Raw genomic sequence first — 15519 nt, 5'->3', positions numbered from 1 at the left:
CTTTGTCAGACGGTGAAATGGCATACAGTGAACAGTGCAAACATAGCCAGCTTCAAGATGGGATTGGATAAACATCTGGAGCAGAGGTCCATCAGTGGCAATTAGCCACAGCCTATTGTTGGAACTCTCTGTCTGGGGCAGTGATGCTCTGTATTCTTGGTGCTTGGGGGAGGCAACAGTGTGAGGGCTTCTAGTGTCTTGGACCCACTGGTGGACTTCCTGATGGCACCTGGTTTTTTTGGCCACTGTGTGACACAGAGTGGTGGACTGGATGGTCCATTGGCCTGATCCAACATGGCTTCTCTTATGTTCTTAATCAGCCTCAGACCACAAAACATAATTGAGCCTGGAGCCTACAAGTGGCAGTTATGAAGAGACTACCAGTTTAAGCCATGGGCACTCTCTTTGGACTCCCAAAGAGTGTTATTAGTTTTGATTTAAAGTAGCTAAAAAATGAAGGTAGCAGCAGCTGGGCTTTCAACTGCTCTATGCTTTGCTGAAATTTAAGAAAGAGCAGGGGTGGAATTCTAGCAGGAGCTCCTTTGCATATTGGGCCACACACCCCTGATGCAGCCAATCCTCCAAGAACTTACAAAAAAGAGCCTTGTAAGCTCTTGGAGGATTGGCTGCATCAGGGATGTGTGGCCTAATATGCAAAGGAGTTCCTGCTAGAATCCCACCCCTGAGAAAGAGGCAAATATAACATTAATATTGAAGGAAGGACAGTTTGATTAAAAAAATAAATTAGAGACTGGTAACACTGCTGAATAATGGTTATAAGGTGTTCACAACTATTCTTGTAGAAAGATTTAAGATTATATTACAAGAATTTATCCTCTAACTGTTGGTCTTCCTGATTAATGTTAGAACGGTTTTGAACGTTTTGGAATACCTGGAGAAATACAATGAAAAACAAATGGCTTTTTTTTTTAGATACAGAAATCATTTGACAATCTGAACTGGAATTTCCTTGTTAAGATATTATTTATTTATTTAGACTATTTATATCCCACCCTATCCCAGAAAGGGCTCAGGGTAGATGGCAATGCTATACAAACAATATGAATAACCAGCAGGAACTCATTTGCATAAGCAGGAACTCATTTGCATATTAGGCCACACCCTCTGACACTACCATTGTTTCACACAGGGCTTTTTTGTAGGAAAAGCCCAACTTATTTGCATATTAGGTCACACCTCTGACACCAAGCCAGCTGGAACTGTGTTCCTTTGCGTTCCTGCTCAAAAAAAGCCTCAAAAACATATCACAGCAATAAAACAATACAACAATCATAAACAATTGTAGGTGGTGACTCAGTTGGGCACATGCTATATAGATTAAGAATTTGGCACAGTAAAGAGGAGGTTTAATAAGAAATGAATTTTGGAGATAGCTTTATGAAATGGGTGAAGTAAGTGTATACTTTGCAGGCAGCTCAGATAATTGTAAATAGAGATTTACCCAAACCATGTGAGATAAAAAAAAGGAACTCTTTAGCTCAGGGGTGTCAAACATGCGGCTTGGGGGCTGAATCAGGCCCCCGGAGGGCTCCTATCAGGCCCCTGAGCAACTGGCTGTCATCTGCTTTCTTCTCCCTCTCTCATGCCTCCTTCTGCATCACAGCTTGCTTTGTAAAGCTTGCTCGATCGCACAGGAGCTACAGAGCAAAACCTCGATTTTCTCCATTGGTTGAGGCTCCTCCCCCTCCTGGTCCCGTGGGGAGGGAGGGAAAGAGCCAGAGCTTCTTTTGCCCAGTACCCTGGATCCCACGGAAGACATACAAAGAAAGCACCTTTAAGACCAACAAGGGCTAATGTTTTAAATGTTTTATTTTAAGTTTAAAAAAAAAACTTTCAGTCATGTTTGTCTGTGTCCTTTAAGAAGTTTACATTCTCTGCTACCTAATCTTAAATAGGTACACACATGGCCCGACCCAACATGGCCCGACACGGTCTCATTTATGTCAGATCCGGCCCTCATAACAAATGAGTTTGACGCTCCTTCTTCAGCATCTACCACTTTCCTCCTAGGAGCATGTGATAACCTTTTTGTCCAATCCAGCCTCCAGGGAGCCTTATTCTCCTGGAAATCCATGAGCAAGGATTGGGGTTTTTTTTGTTTTGCAATGTTGTCAAGTTGGCACTTGGGTATGAGACTGAGGCAGCCCTTGAGCCGTGGCCTCTATCCAAAAGCATCTGAGAGTCTCTGTCAGTGCTGCCAGAAGATGAGCTCTGTGTTTATAATAAATTCTTAAGATGGAAATCTTTGCATTAATTATGTTATTTAATATTCTAACTACTTTGAAAGCCTAATAAACCATTTAATGACAAAAGCGTGACTTAAGATGTTTTTAAAGGCAATTAAAACACGTTTCTGGAGGATAGATTTATCAGCGATCAGCAACCACGATAGCTCAGTGGAATCTCAGTGTTCGGGTAATAACTCTGGATTAGATGATGTATTTATTTTATTTTCATTTATAGTCCCAAGTTTCTAGCTGGGGCTCACAGTGTTTTAGGAGTATGGTTGACCGAATAGTTCTGTCAGTGAGCCAGTTGCAAACTATAACAGGGGTGGCCATAGTCGCTTAACCTAAGAGCCACACAGAATAAATGTCAGACGTTAAAGAGCCACAAGGCATGAATGTCAGATGTTTGAGAGCCGCAAGGCAGGCAGGAAGGGTGAGTAAGAAAGGTGGAAAGAAAGCAAATAGATGGGGGAGGGAAGGAGAAGTGGAAAGAAAGAAACTCTAACTTTAAATGCATTCTCCAAACTGCCGGCTAGCTTGGCTTGGAAAAGCGATTTACAGAGACAAATGACTTCTCCAAGCTGGCCAACGGGGCGGTGGGGCTTTAAGAGCCTCACAATACATGTGAAAGAGCCACATGTGGCTCCCAAGCCACAGTTTGGCAACCCCTCAACTATAATAACATTTGAATCTAGCAGCAAAGACTCCTAATAAAACCAGAATGATGCAGTGGTGCTGAAATTGAGGAACTAGAAGAGAAACGCACATGATCTGCCAAGAACTAGAAGAGAAAGATCGCAGTCGCTGTTTGAGAGCCTCCTGTGATTGATACAAGAGTAAATGTGCTGAAGCCAGTGGGGCTATTCTCATGGAATTCTGCATTTAAAGATGCTTGCACTTTCCCCATGTATTGAAGGAAAGGGGGCGAAGTAAAGGAGCCTGAGAGTCCAGGCCTCTCTTTGGTGCTGCTGTGACACGAATGTGCTGTATTTGTTTAGCGCTCACATAAGCAGGACCTTTTTTTGTAGCAGGAACGCCTTTGCATCTTAGGCCACACCCCCTGGTTTAGCCAATCGTCCTGGAGCTTACAGTAGGCCCTCTGCTAAGAGTCCTGGAAACTCCTGGAGGATTGGCTATATCAGTGGGGCGTGGCCTAATATGCAAAGAAGTTCCTGCTACAAAAAAAGCCCTGCACATAAGAACATTAAAACAACAACAAAACCTCAGAGGGAGATTGCAAATGCTCAGTGAAAAGGGGCAGGGAAAGAAAACGGCATTGTAGGAAGCACTACTGGGCATTTCACACAGTGCACCACACTGATTCAGAAGTGCAAGGAGGGGGTTGAAAGCAAAAGAGACCAGTTTACATCCAAAACGGCTCAGGCAGGCTTTCTTTCTCAAATGGGACACAAGCGGGTTTGTCTGAACAGGTAAATGAATTTCACAAGCAGCTGGTTACTAAAACGGGTCTGTCTGAAATGACTGAAAAATTCCCATCAGTAACCAGTCACTAAAATGGAATAGACAGGCTGTCTGAACAGGGCCTACATGACCCTGCTGGAACTTGTATGTTGCATAAAGAGTTATGCCCAGGGATTTTTTTTGTAGCAGGAACTCCTTTGCATATTAGGCCACACACCCCTGATATAGCTAATCCTCCAAGAGCTTACAGTAAACCCTGTAAGAAGAGCCCTGAAAGTTCTTGGAGGATTGGTTACATCAGGGGAGTGTAGCTTAATATGCAAAGGAGTTCCTGCTACAAAAAAAGCGCTGGTTATGCCAGCATGTGCTGTATTAGGATCACAAGTATTTCCAATAATTCTTGTCCAGTTGTTCTTCTTCTACGCGGGCCTTGAAAGAGGGCAAAGAAATTTTATAATTTTGCCCCTCTTTGTGGTCCTAATTGTGAATGTCATGGGGTTTAATCTGGAGGAGTTGTCTTCAGAGGCTGTGAGCTTTTTCCTCTTGCTGTGGTTGCTGCTGGAAAGGTCCATGATGGGACTGACATTTTGCTAAGTTTATGCAGTGCTTCCCCGGTACACAGCTTGGGTTCCCCCCACTCCATCATAGTTCTGCATATCTCCCACCCAAAAACTTTGGCAGTGGTATGGAGAGGAACTTCCCTGCAGGAGACCCGTGGAAGGCTGCTCCATGTAGAGCGATCCGCCTCAACAAAGAGTAGAAGATGATATTGGATTTATATCCCGTCCTCCATTCTGAATCTCAGAGTCGCAGAGTGGTTCACCATCTCCTTTATCTTCCTCCCCCAAAACAGACACCCTGTGAGGTGGGGGGGGGCTGAGAGGACTCTCACAGCAGTTGCCCTTTCAAGGACAACTCCTATGAGAGCTATGGCCAACCCAAGGCCATTCCAGCAGCTGCAAGTGGAGGAGTGGGGAATCAAACCCGGTTCACCCAGATAAAAGTCCGCACACTTAGCCACTATGCCAAACTGGCATTTCGGTGACCATCTCCTAGCAGCTGTATTTTGAGAAGCTCTCTGACAACGGGTAATTGCTGTTCTGATTCCCTGTCTGTGTGAGTTAGAGCAGGGGTGTCAAACACCTTTGTTATGAGGGCCGGCTCTGACATAAATGAGACCTTGTTGGGCTGGGCCATGTCGGGTTGGGCCGAGCCATGTCGGACCGGGCCATGTGTGTTCCTGTTTAAGATCAGGTAGCAGAGATATCAACTTTTTAAAAGAACACAGACAATCATGAAGATTTTTTTAAAAACTATCTTAAAATAAAACATGCTTAAAACATTAGCACTTGTTGGTCTTAAAGGTGCTTTCTTTGTATTTCTCCCACGGGATCCAGGGAACTGGGCAAAAGAAGCTCTGGGTCTCTCCTTTCTTCTTCAGGGGACCAGGACATTTTGCTAAGTTTATGCAGTGCTTTCTCGGTACACAGCTTGGGTTCCCCCCCACTCCACCAACCAATAGAGAAAATGGAGGTTTTGCTCTGTAGCTCCTGTGCGATTGAGCAAGCCTTGCAAAGCAAGCTGTTTTGCAGAAGGAAGCAAGAGAGAGGGAGAAGAAAGCAGATGACAGCCAGTTGCTCGGGGGCCTGATTCGGTCCCTACAAGTAGCCACAAACCTATCTTGACTTCAGAAAAAAGTTTGCAAAATTGTGACAATGTTTGACACCCCCGAGTTAGAGAGTGTGTGTGACCGATTCATGGGCAGTGTTGTTTAAATTGTTGTCTGTCAGTTGTAAGCAGGGGGAAGTTCTGACCTCACCCGCTGCCCGTTGATTCATTTAAAACTGAATTCATGTGGGTATGCCTTTAAAGCCTGTTTTGGCAGCTGTGAGCAGTCGGATCACTTTGGAAACAGGAAACTTAGGTTCTTGCTATTTCTCTTTGCCTGTATGTGTGGGTTTAAGCGTGCAACTTGCGCACGATGAGGCCTGCAATCCATATATGGTCTATCTCTGATTTGCAGAGTATACTAAGAAGTGTGTCTCTCTTGTATGGCTGTGTATCAGTTTAGCCACAGGAACTGAGGACAGCATATATATATATATGGTGGCGACTTGTCTGTAAAGATAGTGGGGGAGAGCTACCTTTGCAAGGGTAAATGTCGGCAGCATAGCCACAAGCTTATCTTGACTTCATAAAAAAAAAGTTTGCAAAATTGTGACGATGTCGTCTCGCGGAAAAAAGGGAAGAGTGTCGGGAGAAGTCACTGGGCCTGCTTGTTTAGGACAGACACTTGGAAAAGACGCAACCCCCCCCCCTCCCATTTATATGCTGCATAATTATATTTTCAAATAAAAGGCTGCATCCATTAAATAGTCCAGCCTTTGTGAAGCCTCTGAATTGCTTTTAATTTAGCGGCTGCACAGAAGCTGAATTCGGGGCATTCATGGGCCGGTACTATCTCCTTGGCTAGCAGCCAGGCCTATTCATGCCGTTCTGAGGGCAGGAAGTTCCCACATTCATTCAGGAGTGGACAAGGAATGGTGGGGAGAGGGGCTAAGCTACGAGCAAGTGAAGGCCTTCTTTTTTTTTTTTTTTAAAGTGAGTGTGGGTGGGGGAGAGACCGTTTTAAGAATAGGGGTTTTTTTTTAGTGATTCCTCAGAGCCTGAATAGGTTTGGACGCCACAATTCAAGTAGGCACGTTGAGGGCGCGTTTCGAAAGTTCTGTGGAGAAGTGAAACTTCAGAGGAGAGAGCCTTATGAATAAAGCTGGAGAACCTGACTTTTCTTTTTCGCCTGAGGAGAAGCAAAACGGTCACTATCTGATCCAGAAGGCTTTCCCCCACCCCCTCAGATCGGAACACTGTGTAATCCCTCAGGGGACACGCTCGCACACTCTGTACATGCAGGGAGCTTCAGGAGGTAGAAATTAGAATTAGAATCAGGTTGAGCCCAGCCCTGAACAGGGGCATGGAGGTAGATCAAGATATGTCGCTGTGCTAGTCTGTCTTGTAGTCGTGGAAAAGAGCAAGAAGTCCAGTAGCACCTTAAAGATTTAACAAAATTTGTTGCAGGCCTACCTTGTGTGTTAAGTGCCATTAATGGCCTCCAAAATGTCCTATCGCCAGGGCTTTTCCAGTAGGGGAAAAACCCAGCAGGAACTCATTTGCATATTAGGCCACCCCTGATGTCATCATTGTTTCACACAGGGCTTTTTGGGTAGAAAAGGCCTGGCAGGAGCTTATTTGCATATTAGGCCACACCCCTGATGCCATCATTGTTTCACACAGGGCTTTTTGGGTAGAACAAGCCTGGCAGGAGCTTATTTGCATATTAGGCCACACCCCTGATGCCATCATTGTTTCACACAGGGCTTTTTGGGTAGAACAAGCCTGGCAGGAGCTTATTTGCATATTAGGCCACACCCCTGATGCCATCATTGTTTCACACAGGGCTTTTTGGGTAGAACAAGCCTGGCAGGAGCTTATTTGCATATTAGGCCACACCCCTGATGCCATCATTGTTTCACACAGTGCTTTTTGGGTAGAAAAAGCCTGGCAGGAGCTTATTTGCATATTAGGCCACACCCTGATTCCAAGCCAGCTGGAACTGTGTTCCTGTGCGTTCCTGCTTAAAGGAGAAAGCCCTGCTTATCACTAACCGCCTTGCTCAGGTCTTGCAAACTGAGGGCCATGGCTTTCTTTATAGACTCAATCCATTTGTGTTTTCTTGTGTTTGTGGTGGTCTAGTGCTCACTTCTTCAGGTATTCAGGTGGCCCTATACTCTGCTTCTGGACGATAGCCAAGTCATCTCCTCAGTGCGAATGCTCAGAGACGGTGCCTTCGCAAACGCCTCCTTCCCACGAGGAGCAGTGTTCTGAAAGCAGCGCTATGTAGAATATATTTAAATGCTTGTAGAATGCATTTAAAGTTGCTTTCTTTCCACCTCTCCCCATCTATTTTCCTCCCCCTCCCTCCCTCCTTCCTCTTGCGGCTCTTGAACATCTGACGTTCATGTCTTGCGGCTCTCAAGCATCTGCCATTTGTTCTATGTGGCTCTTACGTTAAGCAAGTTTGGCCACCCCTGGGCTAGGGGCATGGCCCACACGCTCTTGCCTGCTTTCCTTCTCCTGGTAAGTCAACTTACAGAAGGGTCAACTTGCGCTGGGCTCTCGTGTATGTTTTTAACCTTCTCTTGCTTCTGAGAGTTGGGATTTTTTTGTACAATGCGGTTCTCTTGAATCAAAGTATTGGCAGGCCAAGTCAGATGCAAGTCTCTGGATTCTCTCTCTAGCTTCTTAGTAGATAGATCCAGGTGGGCAGCCGTGTTGGTATGAAGCAGTAGAACAAAGTAGGAGTCAAGTGGCACCTTTAAGACCAACAAAGTTTTATTGAGAATGTAAGCTTTCGTGTGCTGGAAGTACACTTCCATCCTTTTGTCTGATGGTGTGCTTCTAGCACACGAAAGCTTTACAGTCTCACTCGACTCAGTGCCACTTGACTCCTAATTTGTTCTATTGCTTCTTAGTAGTAGCAGCACTCTCTCATAATGTCAGCATTTGGTTTGTAACGAGTTGTCATTTTTAGAGTTATCAGCTCCGTGTTGGGAAACACCAGGAGATTTTGGGAGTGGAACCAATGGAGAGCGGGGTTTAGAGAGGGCAGGGACTTCGATGGGGTATAATGCCACAGAGTCCACCTTCCAAAGTGACCACTTTTTCAAGATGTTCAAGAGCTGCAAGAGGAGGGAGAGGAGGAAAATAGATGGGGAGAGGTGGAAAGAAAGCAACCTAGAGATCAGTTGTAACCCCAGGAGATCTCCAACCACCATGAGAAGGTTTTACAACCCTAGTCAATACTTGTACCTTCTCCATGAGTCTTCAGTCCAATGCATTTTTAAAAATCTGCTTGTGACAAACTGTATGATGCAATAAAAGAAAAGTTGTACAAATTAACTTATTTTTGCATGATTTTCCTAGGCACTTAGTCCCCATTCCTTAAATTCAAAAAGTTGTACTCAACTCCTCTGTCAGTCTCTACCCCCCCCCCCAAAAAAAGATGCACTGAGGTATTTTATACACATCTTCAGATCATAATGGCTACAGACTTTTAATCTCTCCTCCCCAGAATACAAACTGAGATTCAAAGGAAGCTGGATAGGTGCCCAGTACTTAATATATATATGCCCTTAATAAAGGCTTGCTTTTTAATGGGGTGATCAAATCACTGTCTGCTAGTTTGAATGGCTATAGCTACAAAATTTTCTAGTTGAAGGATTTAATCCTGGCAGAAGCTGGGTTCAGGTAGCTGGCTCAAGGTTGACTCAGCCTTCCATCCTTCCGAGGTCGGTAAAATGAGGACCCAGCTTGCTGGGGGATGGGACAGGGAAGTGTAGATGACTGGAGAGGGCAAAAAGTCACGATGTGATGTCACCCCAGAGTCAGAAATGACTGGTGCTTGCACAGGGGACTACCTTTACCTTTTTAGCTACAAAATTTTCTAATTGAAGGATTTAATTTTAAACAAGGAGGATTGTATAAGTAATCTTCAGTATCTCTTCCCTTAAAACTGGATATATAGATGGTGAATTAATTCGCCATTGATGTCCCTGAGCTATATGTATGAGGGGAAGGAAAAACAAACTAGAGCTGTTTGGAGATGTGGGGACAAGGGGAAGGTAACAGTTTAAGGCTGTGATTCCATAGACAGAATTCTGCTTTTAGAAGAGCACCTGCCTGTAATCTCTGCCTAAGCAACAAATTGCTTATGAATTGCAGAAAATAGATAAAGTGGAAGTAGGGGGGAAATGTATCTGTGAATGAGACATCGAAGAGGAAATGTAGCTAGCTGTTGCAAACTGAGAATTGTGATTTGAATTCCTCAGTGGTTTGAATTCTGCCAGAATGTTTCTCTGAAGGTGGTAGCACATTGCTGATGCAGGATGTAGGACCCAACTCGGTGTAGTAAAGTTACTCTTTTACTCATTCCTACGGCAGCTGTAATACCACATGTAAAAGATCCCTATTAGCTTTCTCTCAACTCTGCACAGACTGAGAGACTAAAAGCGCCGCCCTCGGTATTAGAAAGGATTTGGAAGGGTGTAGCTGTTCTTAGGGTAGTGCAACATGTGTCTTTGTGGTATGTTCAAATGAACAGCTGAGGTAGTGAAGGCAAGACGAAATGGAGCAGAGGTCCGCCAGTGGTTATTAGCCACAAAGTACAGATGAAGCACTCTGGGACAGCGATGCTCTGTATTCCTTATGCTTGGGGAGCGACAGCGGGAGGCAATGTTCCCTCTAAGAGAGCCAGTTTGGTGTAATGGCTAAGAGTGTGGACTCTTATCCGGGAGAATTGGGTTTGATTCCCCACTCCTCCACTCGCAGCTGCTGGAATGGCCTTGGGTCAGCCATAGCTTTCATAGGAGTTGTCCTTGAAAAGGCAGCTGCTGTAAAAGCTCTCTCAGCCCCACCTACCTCACAGGGTGTCTGTGGTGTGTGTATGTGGGGGGGAAAGGTAGAGGAGAGTGTGACCGTTCTGAGACTCTGAGATTCAGAGTACAGGGCGGGATATAAATCCAATATCATCATCATCATCTTCTAAACTGTGGAATCTTGTGAGGAAAAACTCTAGTTTGTGAGCTACTGGCATTAAAGTTGTGAGCTACTGCATAAATTAGTTTGCTCTGGGGCCATTTTCCCTGAGCTGAGACAAAAATGTGTGAGCTGGAGGCTAAACAATTGTGAGCTAGCTCACACTAACTCAGCTTAGAGGGAATGCTGGTGGGAGGGCTTCTGGAGTTCTGGCCTCACTGGTGGTTCTCCTGATGGCACCTGGGTTTTGGCCATTGCGTGATACAGTGTGTTGGCCTGGATGAGTGATTGACCAGATCCAACATGGCTTCTCTTATGTTCTCACATAAGGAGCTGGAGGTGTGCTTCTTGTTTTAAATGAAAGCTGGTAATTCAGAAAACCTGATATACACACTGATTTATTTATTTACATTATTTATAGTCTGCCTTTCTCTGCTGGACATTCTTCCCCATTCCACAGCAGGCCATTTTAATTGGTTTCCCCACTGGCTCTAGGATAGCGATACAATAATACATCAAATCTGCAACTCAAGGCAGATTTGATGTATTATTGTATCACTATCCTAGAGCCAGTGGGGAAACCAATTAAAATGGCCTACTGTGGAATGGGGAAGAATGTCCAGCACATGGATAAGGTTATGGAAAATGGTTGCTACTGGGCAGGAAAATCCAAATTTTACCATCCAGCCAACAGTCATTCAGCTTGGGCTGTGGTCTTTCCCCACATTTGGAGCAACCTGGGGTTGAGAAGAATTGGAGGGAAAACCAGGGACACCCCCCACCCTGAGGTGTGTGAAAACCTGTTTCCAAAATCATTGACCTTTGAATTAAGGTTAAAATGCTTGGGGCTCTTTAGCTTGGAGAAACATCGACTGCGGGGTGACATGATAGAGGTTTACAAGTTTACGCATGGGATGGAGAAGGTAGAGAAAGAAGTACTTTTCTCCCTTTCTCACAGAGAACTTGTGGACATTCAATGAAATTGCCGAGCAGTCAGGTTAGAATGGATAAAAAGAAGTACTTCTTCACCCAAAGGGTGATTCACACATGGAAGTCACTGCCACAGGAGATGGTGGCGGCTGCAAGCATAGACAGCTTCAAGAGGGGATTGGATAAGCATATGGAGCAGAGGTCCATCAGTGGCTATTAGCCACAGCTTATCGTTGGAACTCTGTCTGGGGCAGTGATGCTTTGTATTCTTGGTGTTTGGGAGGGATAATAGTGTGAAGGCTTCTAGTGTCCTGGCCCCACTGATGAACCTCCTGATGGCACCTGGGTTTTTTGGCCACTGTGTGACACTGGATGGGCCAATTGGCCTGATCCTATATGGCTTCTCTGTTATGTTCTTATGTTCTCTTAACTTGGGGCAGATAAACCAGCATGGAAACGGACTTGGAAACAATAAGTGTTTAGCTTGACTGGGCTTCTGGTGCTTACCTTTCCTCCTCACTTGAGACCATTGTTTGTGTTTTCAAATATGTATCTTGAGGGGCAGTTTGCCCTCCTTGAAATGTTGTTGTGGATGACTGGCCATAATTTCCCACTTACACATATGTAAGTCCTGTCCCATGCCCCCTCCCATAGAAAGCTAATTCTTGCGAACAGCAATTTTGCATGAAGGCTATGATATAATGTTTTATGTGGTTTAATAACAGAGATTCTTTCTAACCCAAATAATTTTGTGTGTGTTTTTAAAAAAGTCTGGGGGTTATTAAAAAAAAAAGCCACAGCTAAACATATCAGCTGTTTCACAACTCACCAGGGGATTTAAGGAGGACCCAGAGAGGGGAAATGTAGATTCGAGGAGAGATTACAAATGTAATAAACCTTGTTGCCGGGCAGCCCAGGAAATTAGATCTGGCGTTCCTTGAAAACAAGAATAAATTGGGAGTTTGGTTTTCTTTTTTTAGAAATAATGCAGGAAAGCAGAAGTTGAATACTCTTCTAAAGTTCCCACTTCCTGATTCTTACAGGAAAGTTCCCACTTCCTGATTCTTGTAGGAAAATTGCCGAACAATTCATCAAGCATCTAGGAAAAACCTTGTGCAAGGGATAAATATGCCTAGTGTCCAGTGTTCCCTCTAAGCGGAGTTAGTGTGCGTGAGCGCACAGATTTTTAGCCTCCAGCTCTCACATTTTGTCTTAGCTCAGGAAAATTGACCACATGAGCACACTAATTTATGCAGCAGCTCACAACTTTAATGCCAGTAGCTCACAAAGTAGAATTTTTGCTCACAAGACTGTAGCTTAGAGGGAACATTGCTAGTGTACCAAGTTTTTATTTTTTAAAATGGCATTCAGGTGGTATTAGCGGTGTATTCTCCTCCCCTTCCCCAGCCTCCCAGAGAGGGTCCTGCTCAGAGTATGCCTAGAGGAAAAGAGGTCTACAGCCATTGTCAAGGCCTTGTGGAGTGAGCTATCAGAGATGCAGATGACCAAACTTTGTTTTGTTCCCCACCCCCCACCCCCCAAACTTGGCACGCATTTTTTTTTTTCATATTGAGGTATGGCCAAAGCTGTTGGATATGCTACACTTGAGATATTTTATGTGCCTTGGAATTTGGGTCCCTTCCAGCCCTTAATATCTTTAACGTAGGCTTAGATATCATCATGAAATTGCATCAAGAATTAATGCCTTGCTCTTTGTACTAAGGGGGAGGTCAGGTTGTGTGATGACGTGTCGCTTCTCCCCTTGCACAAGGGACTACCTTTACCTTTATTAGTCTGTGCTGTGCATTCTACAATTCTTCTCAAAACCTGACGAGTCAAAAAGCTGGCCCTTCCCAGGAGATCATTTAAAAAGGTAAAGGTAGTCCCCCTGTGCAAACACCAGTCGTTTCCGACTCTGGGGTGACGTCGCATCACAACGTTTTCACAGCAGACTTTTTAACGGGGTGGTTTGCCATTGCCTTCCCCAGTCATCTACACTTTCCCCCCAGCAAGCTAGGTACTCATTTTACCAACCTCGGAAGAAAGGAAGGAAGGCTGAGTCAACCTTGAGCCGACTACCCGAACCCAGCTTCCACCAGGGATCGAACTCAGGTCATGAGCAGAGAGCTTGGACTGCAGTTCTGCAGCTTTAGCACTCTGTGCCACGGGGCTCCTTAGGAGATCATTTAGTAGAGGCTAAATGATGAATGGATGAACCTCTTTTGATGGAGCAGAGGTCCATCAGTATGAACCTCTTTTCTCTAGCACGGTTAGGTACTTTAAGTGTGCAGGGTGCTCAGTATGTTCCCAGTCTTGGTAGGGTATAGAATTCTGCAGTCTGAATGGGGTGATGGTTACGATTAAACATCTTAATAAGATATTATTTAGAAGATCATGCACACTTGATGACAATAACGAGGCTAGATTGCATAGGATACTTACATTTGATCAAAAGCCCCCCCCTCTTTGTTTGAAGTAGGATTACATCTTGCTGGCTTTCCTTTAATGTCTTGTATCACACCAGGATGGTTTTGTAGAAGTCTCTGTCTCTCTCTCTCGGCTTGGCTTTGCGAACGAAGATTTAAGAAGGGTGCAATAGTCCACGGCTGCTGCAGGCTCGCTGGTGGCTGACAAGACCAACGCAGGACAGGCAGGTCCGGCCACAGTGGCTGCAGGGAAAAGTCTGATTTAGGATTGGTGCTGTAGCAGTGCGATTCTTCCTCAATCTCCTTTTGTCCTCAAGACCAGCTATGCGTGCGTTCTCAAAGGAAGAGACAGCCTGGTGGATGGTGTGTCTCCATGCTTTGCGATCTGAGGCTAGGTCAGACCACTGGTGATGGTTGATGCGACAGGTGCCAAGGGATTTCTTCAAGGAGTCCTTGTACCTCTTCTTTGGTGCCCCTCTATTTCGATGGCTGGTGGAGAGTTCGCCATACAGGGCAATCTTGGGAAGGCGGTGGTTTTCCATCCTAGAAATATGCCCTGCCCAGCGCAGCTGCGTCTTCAGCAGCAGTGCCTCGATGCTGGTAACCTCCGCCCGCTTGAGGACTTCAGTGTTGGTCACAAAGTCACTCCAGTGGATGTTGAGGATGGTGTGAAGGCAGCGCTGATGAAAGTGCTCGCGGAGTCGCAGGTGATGACGGTATAAAACCCACGATTCGGAGCCGTAGATGAGGGTTGTCATCACAACTGCTTTGTAAACATTGATCTTTGTGCCTTTTTTCAGATGCTTGTTGCTCAGATGCTTGTAGAAGTAATGTTTTGTTATAATCATTTGTTTGATTTGTAAAATCCTTAGCCTGCTCTGCGCATGTTGCAGGTTAACAGATGCAAAATACAGAGCATAAAACTGTATGGGTGTTCATGCCTGAGCAAATAATAAAACCTCTGGCGGCTGTTTGGAAATTGGATTACATTAATGTGACATAATGCTGAGGTATGAGAGCTGGAAGGGTGGAGTATATGAACTGTTATGGACAAGCAAAATGAAAAAGCAGCTCTCTTGGTAGAAATCTTTGCTCTTCTCCGTGGTCATCATTGGTCAAGTGGACCTATACAACTTCAGTGATGTGGGCTTTCCATGACAATTTTGGCCACTTTTTTCCATGGCAGTTCTTTGGCCATTGTGTGACGCAGAGTGTTGGACTGGATGGGCCACTGGTCTGATCCAACATGGCTTCTCTTATGTTCTTTTGGAGGCTGGGGGGTTTTTTTGGCCACTGTGTGACACAGAGTGTTGGATGGGCCATTGGTCTGATCCAACATGGCTTCCCATGTTCTTAATTTGAATTGGAAAATTTCCAGAAAATATTCAGATTTAAATATTTTAAAGATGTTAGCTGTTCATGGAGCCACCTTGGTTTCTTTAGGCTCCTCCCATTTTTTCCTTCTCATACGGATTGTTTGTGATTGTGCCTTTAATATTTCACCTTTAAGGAATTCCCACCCCTCTTGAACTCTGCTAAAAATGAAAAGCCAAATAAATTCCTGACTCATCTTGCTAAACACTTTTCAGAAAGTGGAGAGGGAAACAAGGAGATCTGCTGTCTTGGACTTGATTCTCACCAACAGGGAAGAACTGGTTGATGAGGTGAAAGTACTGGGCATCCTGGGTAGTAGTGAAGCGGGCATGTAATTTGGGAATTTACATCTTGAGGAAGGGAAAAGCTGTATGTAGTCAGACATACAGGTTGGACCAGGAAAGCAAATTATGACAAACTTAACAGTTATGCTGGGTAGAATCCCGTGATCAGAAATACTTAAGGAGAAGGGAGTTCAGGAGGGGTGGGAATTCCTTAAAAGTGAAATATTGAAGGCACAATCACAA

General features: G+C 44.8%; 1 protein-coding gene across 1 annotated transcript in view; it reads left to right on the top strand.

Moving 5' to 3' along the window:
* The window catches only part of PHLPP1 (PH domain and leucine rich repeat protein phosphatase 1), a 218664-nt gene that overhangs the window by 29471 nt on the left and 173674 nt on the right, over positions 1-15519 (top strand). The window lies entirely within an intron of this gene.

Source organism: Heteronotia binoei, chromosome 7, assembly GCF_032191835.1.
Source record: "Heteronotia binoei isolate CCM8104 ecotype False Entrance Well chromosome 7, APGP_CSIRO_Hbin_v1, whole genome shotgun sequence".
NCBI classification, from domain to species: domain Eukaryota; kingdom Metazoa; phylum Chordata; class Lepidosauria; order Squamata; family Gekkonidae; genus Heteronotia; species Heteronotia binoei.
This window is presented reverse-complemented; position numbering and strand designations above follow the sequence as displayed.